Source organism: Eumetopias jubatus, unplaced genomic scaffold (genome assembly GCF_037043125.1).
Source record: "Eumetopias jubatus isolate StellerSeaLion01/CBP00866 unplaced genomic scaffold, mEumJub1_p1.0 scaffold_14, whole genome shotgun sequence".
In the NCBI taxonomy this organism is placed as follows: Eukaryota; Metazoa; Chordata; class Mammalia; order Carnivora; family Otariidae; genus Eumetopias; species Eumetopias jubatus.
This window is the reverse complement of record NW_028274820.1, coordinates 12,657,947-12,670,062: the sequence shown is the minus strand read 5'-3', so window position 1 is coordinate 12,670,062 and position 12,116 is coordinate 12,657,947.

Genomic DNA, 12,116 nt, shown 5'->3' with positions numbered 1-12,116 from the left:
ACACCTTGTAACTCCATTTTTTCTTTTTTCCTACCTACCACCTTTCCTACCTTTCTTTTTTCTCATTCTTTGAAGCTCCCATCCTTCCTTTCTTTCCCACTGGTAATAATATCCTTTCTCCCTCTGTCTGCACAGAGTTCTAGATCCCTGTTACACAAACCTATATCCCCAGACCTGCAACTGACGTTCAGAAAAATAAAACTAGCTCAGTAATTTGGAAGGTAACTTGTGGTAATTCTGGCCATGGCTTTACCTCAACTAACAATCCTGAATTAATCTCTGGATGGGGTGGTCCTCAAATAACTGGCTGCCCTTCCCGCGCCCCCCCCACCCGAAACTCAGGAAAGGAAATGAAAGAGTGATCCAAATGCTACTCTGGGCTGTGGCAGAGGCCTCAGACTTACTACCTCTCTGTCCCATGTCCTCAGTCTTTAGGAAAAACAAAAACAAATAAAATATAATACAGAGCAGAGTTTAGACTTTGTGACAGTCAGGGTCCTACTGTTGTAGTTACTGAGCCTTCAGCGGAGGAAGGAGAGGGAGGGCATGATGGTCAGTGGTTCTGCTCCAGCAACTAGGCTTTGGCCTTTGTTTCTTGGTTTTTTGTAGAAACAGTGGGCTTACTCAGTCCTCAGGTGGTGATGAGTAGTTTGTACCTTGCCATTTGAGCCCAGAGGAAGTGGTGCCTTCTTCTCTACCTTGGTTTTGCCATCTGTTAAATAGGGCAAGTGGATCCACACAGCAACCTTTGCTTTCTTCTTTCAACAGGATGAGAAACACTTTGACATATCTCTCCTCCAACTACCCCCCCCCCCCCCCCGCCGCCCTTTCTTTTTCTTTGCAAATTAACCACATGACAGTCTCTTCAACTCAAGTTTGTTTCTTTGGCTCTGACCACACAGATGGGAACAGCTCCTCATCCCATTCCCAGCACCCTTTCCTCTTGCCCAGAACTGTACACGTGCTCAACCTGAAGCAAGCCACTCAGCTTACTAATACACAACTGAGTTGTTGAAAGAAATTAACGTGAAACTGCCATAGGAAAATATCTTTCTTTCCACCCCTTTACCTCATTGTGACCCCCAAGGAAAAACTCAGATTTCCATAGCCTCTCTTGGTATGAGACATGGCAACATGTGTAACACACGTTCACCCTGAGGGTCTTGGATTTATGTTTTTAGATTTTTACAAAGAACTTCCTGGCTGTTCTTGACGGGAGCTTTGAAATATACTATTAATGAACATTATTGTGTTCTTCCTTTGGAGAGGGTCAAGGAAATTGTAGCATCCGTTTTGGGGGGACTGTTAAAGAATCACTATTTCTGGGGGTAGAAAAAGGAAATATATTTCCCCAGCTAGGATTTCTCATATATACAGCCAAACATGCTTGCAGTGGTATTGGCACAGACTAGGGGACAGGACAGAAGTGCAATGACACACAGGTCACCTCTGGAAACAGTGCCCAGTGATTAGAATCTTCTCAGCCCGATTTGCTGAACTGTGCAATGGGAAAGGTCTGAAATAAGATCAAACTAGTGTCCCTATTCTTAGAAACATGACAGATTTGGAAATATCCAATCACGGAGGCTTCCACTTCTGGGCCCATGTTTCCCATCTTCTGAGTCTCAAACATGGTGTCTGGTTCTCCAGCTTTACTTTCTGGGAAAACTTAAGTGAAGGGATGTGGGCTCAGTGTGCAAGCAGAGGCGGTGCTCAATTAGCTGAACTCACTGACAAAATCATGGAGGGATGACGGGAATGGAAACACATGTTTTGTACAGCTACTCTCATATGACCCCGGTGACATAAGGTGAGACGAGTATGGTGGGTATCTGCGTAGTGCACTTCTGGGAGAAGATTTATTAACTCAGCAGCATGAGCACTCAGATCTAGAATAGGTCCAATTGGGGGAGGAAGAAGGCTCTGCCACTAGTCAGTTTTATCTTTAATTTCCTGTACAAAATGGAATCAGACTTACTCTATTCATCCCTATAAAATAAGAACTCTTATTATATTGTTTTTTTCTCTCTTAGGATACATACCAGCTATAGTTTAGCAATGCTGGCAGATCTGTTCATGAGTTCTGTGACTGGGGTTAAATTTGAAGCCAGTAACATCTAGTAAGCATGGCCTGTAAAGCACTGTTCTAGGTAGACTTAAATGTATTAACTCACTTAACAAACATGCCTGGGAGGGCCTGACAGAGGCTCCTAAAGAGCATACCCTCTAGTCCATCATATTCAGTGGGACTAAGTGATACTTGCTGTTATTACCATGATGCTACCCTCAGGTCACATCCCTAAAGCTCATAGGCCCAGGACTTTTGGAATCTTCAAAGGGGTGAAGGACAAACAAGTCAGGAGCAAAAAGACCCTAGTCCAAATCTTTTCAACCTTTGGAAATGATCTAAAACTAACAAGGTTCCCAAGAGGATCAGCTGAGCTCAAACACTGTCAGCAAAACCCTGACAAAAGTCTTCTCAGGTTGCTACTTCAGGGAGATACTACAGTTTCCCATGTGTTAAAAGTCCTAAGAAGATATACTTCTACAAAATAGGACCTTAAGATATTTTCCCCACCCCAGCAGATTTTTCTGTATGTAAATTTACAGATACAAGCTGCCATTTCTAGTTCTTTTTAAAGGTTAAGTGGAGTCATAAAGTTGGCTGATGAAGTAGGCCAAAGATGACTGCTGAGAACAATGAGAGAAGGTAGAGCTCTTGGATTTAACCACTTAGAGGAACATCACTTGTGCTAGACAATAGCCAGCACACTGTTGAAACCTAAAGAGACATTCCAGTGTAAATAAGCCTTGGCTTATCTGAGATGATTGGAAAATGAGTGACACCCATTTCCAGTTCCATTTCACATTCTTCTGGGACAAATAAAAGAAGTATGAGAGATGTCTAGGATGATATTGATGACCCTGGCAGGAGTTGAACATTATATTAATAGGAAAATATTCATTTGTGTAAAAGCCTACTCATTCAGCAAATCAAGTGAAAAATGTATTCCCCCAAATGAGAAGATATAGCAGTGAACCATAAAGATACTTTGTTTGGTTTGGAGCATTTTCAAAGTATTAGAGCAGAGAGAAGAGGGAAGTACATCTCAGTGTTTTTCTCTTGACTCATGAATGAAGCTTCTTCTGATTTCTGCAGTTGGAAGTGATCCCTGCATCTTGTTTCCCATCTTAGTCCTCTGTATTTACCTGACCACAGCAGTTATCACATCTGAGTTATAATTACCGTTCACCAGTCGCTCTATCCCATTGAACTATAATATCCTTGTGGGTAACTTCATCACCATTGTCTCTCCAAGGATTATCACAAAACTTACTCTGTAGGAGCTCCACAGTAAATATCTGTTGGAGAGACATTCTCTCACCCACCAGATTACATGTTCTCTGAGAAAGGAACTGGTAATATTCATTATTATCATTACTCATGGTGCCTGTAATAGGTGATCTGCAAAAATGGTCATCTTCAATTCCTCCTTCCCTACATGCACATGTCTCTGTTCCTCTCAAGAGATGCACTTTATTTCCCTTTTCCTGGAACCTGGGCTGGCCTGATGACTTGCCTTTTTTTTTTTTTTTGGTTAAACTTTTTATTTTAAATAATTTTATATTTACAAAAACTTCCAAAAATAGTACATTGAGTTCCCACATACTGTTTACCCAGTCCCTGCTAATGTTAACATTTTATATAACCAGTGTACAATATCTAAGGCAGAAAATTAGCATTGATACAGTACTACTAATTAATCTACAAATGCTGCTCAAATTTTACTTGGGCAGAGAAAATTCCAAAAGAGTCCCTAAGATTTGTAGTCTCTGTTGTACGCACTCTCTCCCAGTTATTCATTCAAGCACTAATCTAAGTGCTACTGTGGGAAGGTTTTGCAGCTATAATTGAGGTCCAAAAATCAGTTGACCTTGAAATAAGAAGATTATCTGGGTGGGCCTGACCTAATCACACAAGTCCTTTGAATCTAGGTCTAGAGGTCAAAGGCATTAGACCAAAGATTTGAAGACATGAGAGAAAAGGGTGTATTTTCCAAAAGTGACTCACTTTGACCAATAAAATGAGGTGGAAGTGATACTATGTCAATTCTAGGTGAAGACTTGAAAAGGTGTAGTATCTTCATCTTTTGCTCTTGGAAGTCAACGACCATGAATGAAGTCTTATCATTATCCCCTGAGGAAGCCCATGGCCATTATCCTTCGAAAGAGGGGGGCCATTTGGACACATGAGTGAAGCTTCTGTGGGCCTCCTGTCCACCTGAGCAACCACATGAATACAACTGAGTAAGTGACCCCAGCCAGTGCCACATGGAGCAGAACTGCCCAGGTGAAACTTACCCCAATTTCTGACCCATATAAATTGACATTTAAGCCACTCTTTTGAGGTGGTTTGTTGTATAGCAATACATAAGTAAATGTCTAACTCAGAGAAGGATCTCAATAAGTGTTTGATAAAAAGAGCTTGATGAATAGTTTTCATGGAATCTTGGCTAGTTGAAATAGGAAGTAATACCTTATGGTTTATTATTTATTTTTTCTATTGAAAGAGGGCAACTGAAAATCTGCTTTTGTTGAAATTTCTTCTAAACTGAATCGGCTTACTATTGTCACTTGAGGAATGGAGTAGTTTGAATTATTTTGATTATGTGGTGCCTCAGGGTCATCGTTCTGACAAGATCATTCTGACACCATCTTCAGGTGAAACTGAGGACACTTATGTCAGAAATTGTCATGTTTCTGATCTGGGAAGAAGTTAAACTTAGGAAAGTTTTAAGTTATTGAGGGGTTTCCATGGTAGGCAGCTTCTAGGATGACCCCCACTGGGCTTCACCCCTGCTTCAGACCTTTGTGCTGTCCCTTCTCACATTGTACCAAGGCTGATCTGTGGAAACAATAGCATATAGAAGAGGTGAAAAGGAAGCTTCTGTTCTCTCTCCCTCTCTCTTTTTCTCTTTTTGTCTCTCTCATCCTTCACTCTGGGGGAAGCCAACTGCCATGGAGTGAGCAGCTCTATGCAGAGGCCCACAGGACAAGGTACTGAAGCCTCTGGCCAACAGCCAGTGAGGAGCTGAGGTCTGCCAAGAACCACATGAGTAAGTCTGGAAGCAAATTCTCCAGGCTCAGTATAGTCTGGAGATGTCTGTAGTCCCAGGCAACAACTTATTGACATCACAGAGCCATGCAGCAAAGCTACTCCCAGATTCCTGCCCCTCAGAAACTGTGTGAAATAATAGGTAGTTGTTGTTTTAGCTTTATTTTTAATACATTGAAGTTAGCTTCAATTTGGGGCAATTTGTTACACAGCATTAGATAACTAATATAGTTCTCCATTGGATTATGACAAAAAGTTATTTTCAATATAAGACTTTCAGTTTTGACCTGCAATGTTGTATTTTTTGTCAGTTATATCCACTCTTTGCTAAGTGTGATGCATTTAGTTTTGGGTGGGGGGGATTACAAACGATAAGGAACAGTGTTGCCTCCGAGGTGGAAATTACAGCAGTAATGGTAGAGTTGGTGGAGTGGGGGAGTGGACTACAAATACTGATGAGAAACCTCTGACAATACTGATGAGAAACCCCCTCAGAATAACTTCATAACCACAGTGTGTTCTAGACCCAGTGGTTCTAAAGGAGAGGGAGCAATTTATCTCCCATGGGACATTTGGCAGTCTGTAGAGACTTTTTGGTTCTCATAACTGGAGCAGCAGGGGGACAGTGTGCTCCTGGTATCTACTAAGTAGAGGCCAGAGATGCTGAGAAACATGAGCAATACACAGGATAGCCCCACAACCAAGAATTATTCAGCCTAAAATGCCAACAGTGTCGCTATGAGAAATGCTGTTCTAGAGGAAGCTGGTCCTTGAAACAGAAGAGCAGGTGCCTAATTGTCACCTCTATGTATTTTTTTTTTTTTACATTACATAAGTTTAAGGGAGAAGGGAGGTGGGCTTCTTGTGGCATAATATAATCCCCAGATGAAGCCTACAGTTTTTTCTATGGAAATGTGAAATCTCTTTTGACTTCTTGTGATAAGTGTGTTTTCAAAGGGGACGGAGCAAAACATTCTAGTTAATGGTGGGAACTCAGTTGTTTTTCATAGCGATGGTTACATTAAAGGCATAAATCAAATTGTCGGAACAATTTTAGTCCTTAATATAATCAGAGAACTATAACATGCCCAACTGACAGTGGCCAGACCACATTCCCCTTCTGGGTTGTAGTTTACTCTGTAGAGTTAGGGACTTTGATGAGATAATTACTGAGATCCTTGTTTTAAATTCTTCCATTCTATAGTTCTTTCATTTAGGGTCATTCTATGGATGTAGATAGTATAGACAAACTGATGGACAGGTTTGAACAATACTATTTAAAGGAGAAAGAATTTAAATGAGGAATTAGGAGTACGCCTTTTGGGTATCTAATAATCTAGAATGATAGGGAAGTAGAGTGTTTACAAAATTAACAAATAGGAAGGGGGAATACCCACACAATCCTTGGCACATCTTCTCATCTCTTTGACTTAAGCACTCTGCAAATGTCTGCTCTGGAGAAGAGTTGAGGGTCTCAGATCAGGGCTAGTGGATCAGATCTCAGCTGTAGCCTCAGCAGAACCCAGCTGAGCCCTTGATCAGCACATGCCCAGTAATTCCCCCCACACCTCTGAAAGCCTGTAGGTCTGGATGCAATAGGGTCTTCCCTATCACATGGAACTTTTGAGGGGGATCCGAGGACATGAGGAGAATAAGCACGTGTGCAAAGCATTAACCAACACTCGCAATTCTGTCCAATTGTTCTGACAAGGTTAAAGTAAGGACCAAAAAACTCATCGACAAGCTCCCACTGGAAAAAGTTACCTCACCAAAGGAAATGATATTTCAAAGAATTGAATGGAAGAAGAACATGTAAAGGTCATAAGATAGAAGTTAAGTCCAGATGATGACTTTTTCTTGGCCCTACTTGTCAACTCTATAGACCTACACAGGTTACACCTAGAAGATATGCAAAGGGAAGGCATCTGGCATCCAGACTTTTGTACCAGTTTGTTGATTTTATTCAACTATCAGAACATGACCAGGCTCCTGGATCCACCCATTCCTTTCCATATCCACAGTCACCATGTGAACCCTCATCCGTCTTGCTTCCTCTCCTTCTTGACATTTCTGTCATTTCTGTCCTTTCTTCCAACCCCGGTTTAAAAAGTCACCTGTCTAGGAAGACTTTTATTTTTTTAATATATATTTTTAAGATTTTATTTACTTATTTGACAGAGAGAGAGCCAGCACAAGCAGGGGGAGCAGCAGGCAAAGGGAGAGGGAGAAGCAGGCTCCCCACTGAGCAGGAAGCCTGATGCAGGGCTCAATCCCAGGACCCTGGAGACATGAGCTGAGCCAAAGGCAGACACTTAACAACTGAGCCACCTAGGCGCCCCTGTAATCAAAACTTTAAATGATCTTTAAAAAATGATTTATGTATTTATTTCAGTGAGAGAGTACACGTACATGTGTGAGTAGGGTGAGGTGGGGGTGGAGGGAGGAAGGGGTAGAGGGAGAGTGACAAGAAGACTCCATGCTGAATGTGGGGCTCAATCCCAGGACCTTGAGGTCATGACCTGGGCCAAAATCCAGAGTTGGATGCTTAACCGACTGAGCCACCCAGGCCCCCTCAAAACTTTAAATGATCTTTAGATAAAATATAATAAACAATTTCACAAGAACCTCCTAAATATATCTCTTATGTTATACTCAAATGTGTGTTTATGTCTATGTGTGTTTACTAGAAATCATGTTCATCATTGGATAGCTTCCTCTAAATCATGTGGATTCTAAGCACTTTGATAAGCATTTTTAGACATAGCCTGTGTGAAGGTTGATTTTGAGACATTTCATGGATTTTCAATAATGTACTTGGAGGCACTGATGTATATACTCAGTGAGTAAAGCTTGTGTGTGAGTTAAAGTTCTTCTCAATATGCAAACCTTTTCTTTCTACAAATGCTTCAAACATAACTCTCATCCAAAACCCACAAACTTTGAGACTAAAATGACAGGAACTTTTCTAGGGGGTTATCTTTACTGTGAGAGAACTTTAGTGTCTTGTTGGTTTTTTGATTGTTTTTTCTTAGAACCTTGACCTTTGCACACCAAGTGCTGACAGTATAGAGACTAGACTTTGAGATTTTTGGTTCTGGAAATAACAGCCTGCGTGAGTTATTAGATACTTGAGGATTTGCCTCTTAGGATGCTGAATCATCTTTGGTTTTACATTTCTAAAACATTCTCATCACATCAAATTGTTTCTGCCCATGTGAGGGTCATATATTCTGAAAAACGCACGGTGATGAAATCAGGCATGATGGAAAACTGATGATTGAAACAAAGCTCTGGTGTGCACTGCCCCTCCCCTTGCCCACTCAGTTCACTCCTCTTCTGTGTGCCCCTAACACCTCCCTCACCTTCCCTGGGATGGAAAGTATCCTAGTTCCTTCTCTTCTTGTAGGGCCTGGATTGTCTTCTTTTATCTTTTCTTCTTTGTTTGGATGGGACAGAGTGGAGGTTGGGACTTAATTTTAATTCCTAACAGTAATTTATCTTTGAATTTTCCTTTTTTGTAGAATGCTAGTCTTGTTTTCTGGATGCCATCTTGTTTCAAATCCTTCTGAGAGTATTAGTTAAAGTATTAGTTCCCCTTTTCAAAAATATTATCCTCTGTTTCCTAATTATTTCTGTTTTCTCTGGTGTCATTTTTCCTGTGTTGCTCTATCACACTGCAGACTTCCTCTAATTGTATGCTGATCCTCAGCAGTCCATTCACTTTCGGCAATGGAAAAATGGTCACCTGGTTGGTGTTCCTCTGTGGGTGGGACTGATTGTCAGGTAGGCTTCACTTCAGGGTGAACGTGTGGGGACCTGACCATTACATTAAAATACCAATTTGGGGAGGTGCATTGACCTTGGGTGTCAGTGTGCATATCAGCTGTCTTAGCTTTCCTAGGCAGATTTTGTTTTGTGTTGTTTAAAAAAGAAAAGAAGTCTGCTCTTTTTCACCTGGATGGCAAACACTTTTTTTATTGGGCATCATTCCATTTGTAGGTGGGTGGATGGGGGGACATCATAATGTCAATGGTTGGTTATACAGACTTTCACTTACACCTATTGTCAGTTCTGTGTTATGCTCTATAGTCAACACTCTTTTTAAGGACACTGTCCCCCTGCAGACCCCGAACACACATACACACACACACACACACACTTGAGAATGAAGCTTTCTCAATCTTACTTTCTAAATTACCCTTCATCCATGGGGCACCTGGGTCAGTCATTAAGTGTCTGACTTCAGCTCAAATCATGATCCCAGGGTCCTGGGATCGAGCCGGTGTTGGGCTCCCTGCTCTGCAGGGAACCTGCTTCTCCCTCTCCCACTCCCCCTTCTTGTGTTCCCTCTCTTGCTGTGTCTTTCTCTGTCAAATAAATAAATAAAAAACTTAAAAAAAATAAATTACCTTTCATCCAAACACTGCATCTTCTAGAAATTTTGGAATTTTCTTGTCTGCTGGCAACTCCCATTACATCCTGTTTCTCATTGTTTGTTAATGCCAGTACAGTTGATTAACCCACTTCCACTAATGCTGTTTGATCAATGAGCTCAAATAATAAATTAATTATTTGCTATAATTTATAGATTATTTATAAGGAAAATTTAAAAACATACATAAAATTAGAGATAAAAGTATAGTCAACCTTTCTGTGCTTAAAGTCCAAGTTCAACAATTGTCAACATTTTGGGACACTTACCCATCTTCTTACTCTCTTTTCTCGGAATATGCAGAAGAAAATTCAGCCATTTGACCCGTACATACCTCACGATGCATCTCTAACTGAGAAATACATGTGTATGTGAGCTCATACCTGACAAAACTAACAATAACTCCTTCGATTACATAATACACAGACATTATCCAAATTGTTTCACTTATCCCAAAAGTGACATTTTAACTTTGAGTTGTTTGAACTGTGATTCACTATCATGGTCCACAACATGTCTTCAGTAGTCACATTGCTTAAGTTTCTTTTACTTTATAACAGTTCTTCTGTGTCTGTGTGTGTGTGTGAGTGTATGCGTGCACATGGGTGAGTGTGTGTGCATGTGTGTGTTGGGGTGGGAGGAGGTTCATATTAAATTTGCCAGCTAGGGGGCTCAGTTGTTAAGCGTCTGCCTTCGGCTCAGGTCACGATCCCAGGGTCCTGGGATCGAGCCCTGCATCAGGCTCCCTGCTCAGCGGGAAGCCTGATTCTCCCTCTCCCACTCCCCCTGCTTGTGTTACCTATCTCGCTATCTCTCTCTCTGTCAAAAAATTAATAAAATCTTAAAAAATAAAGAAATAAATCTGCCAGAGGGTAACAGATGACCCCCAAATCTCAATGGTACAACAAAAAATGTTAATAAAGTTTGTATTTCTGGCTCTCGTTGCACATTGTCTGCAGTTTGGCAGTGGTTCAGCTCCTTTCCATGTGTCTTATTCTGGAACCCAGCAATTTGTGTCAGGATGTTCTAGCCACAGAAGTAAAAGGGCAACAAAGCCAGTGATGGGATGGTCAGCAAAGATTTCTTAGATGTGGCCTGGTCTCACTCACCATGGGGCAAAGCAAGTCATGAGGCCCAACCGGTATCATTGGGACAGGAATGTACCCAGTTCCACTGGGAGAGTGGCTGTCCAAAAGACAGTAGGCACAAACGTATGATCCACTTACGAATGAATAATCCTTCTTCTTGCAGGAAGGGGGAATGAATAATTGGGCAACAATAAAATACACTGCACGTGCCTTTGATCAATTACAGAAACTAGGTCATTTGTTCTGTAGACTGTCCCATGTTCTGAATACGGCTGATTGCTTCCTCATGGTATTGTTTGATTTGTTCTTTTATGTCCTGGACACTGGTATTAAAACCTAGAAGATTGAATGGTTATGAATTGGATAGATTTTAAGGCAAGAGTACCTCATGGATACTCCTCATATGTACTTCCTGTTGAACCACCTATGAAGCCACAGTACAATTGATTAACCCACTTTCACTAATGCTGTTTGATCAGTGAGCTCAGTTGATATCAGCCTGATCCTTCCATTAAAAAGTCCCCTACCAACCTTTCATCTTAAGGTTTCAGCCTCTATTCATAATTATTACTTGGATCCATTGTCTCATTAGTGACTGCAAAATGATAATTTTTTCTAATTCAATCCATCTTTATTTATTACATGAGAATAATAAAAAGTTATGATGAAACTGCCATATTGAATCATAGCTACTAAATTTATTTTCTATTTTGGGGGTCTGAGTAAAATTTTATTTGAAAAAATTTTATTTAAGGCAGTTGAGAAATCACTGAGCCAGAGGATCTCTTGAGTACATTTTAGCTTTAATGGTTTATGATGCAGTGACCTGTGCTGAACCCATGTTTCATGACAGGACAAAGAAGGACAGCTGGTGGAAGTTTTATTGGAAGTGTGCAACGGTAGCCAGTTAACTTCTCCCTCTGGCCTCAAGGAAGCTGGGTTATGATAAAGCCATGGAGGGTCCCCCTAAGCAACCGCTTCTTGTAAGGTGGAGGGAGAATGACCTTCAAGCCTTCAGTCCTTAGAAGCCATACCAAATGATTATTATGCCAAGTTGTACGTGTATGTGTACCTCATACAAATATATGATATAAAACTGTAATTAAAAAGCATAACAAACATAACCTTGATCCTTATCTTCTCCCACCCTCCACTATAGGATCTTTTGTACCCTCTAAAGTATCCTGGGACTATCCCCATGTTTTATGGGATAACATGCATTCCCCTGTTCCCAGAAACATGGAGACATCCATCACTAACCTCTTCTCATGACCCATCACCCAAAGCCTCGGCTGCTTTGAAACCATAACCTGCCACTACTGAAAGACACATCTCTGCTATATTCTCTGACCTCCTTTGAAGGGGGAAGAATGCCTCTCCATATTTATGTTCCATTTCATCGCATGAATAGAAAAGCAATTCTCTTGGGCACCCAATGATTTACAGGGATTTTAGTGAAACAGCCCTCTAAAGTTGAACC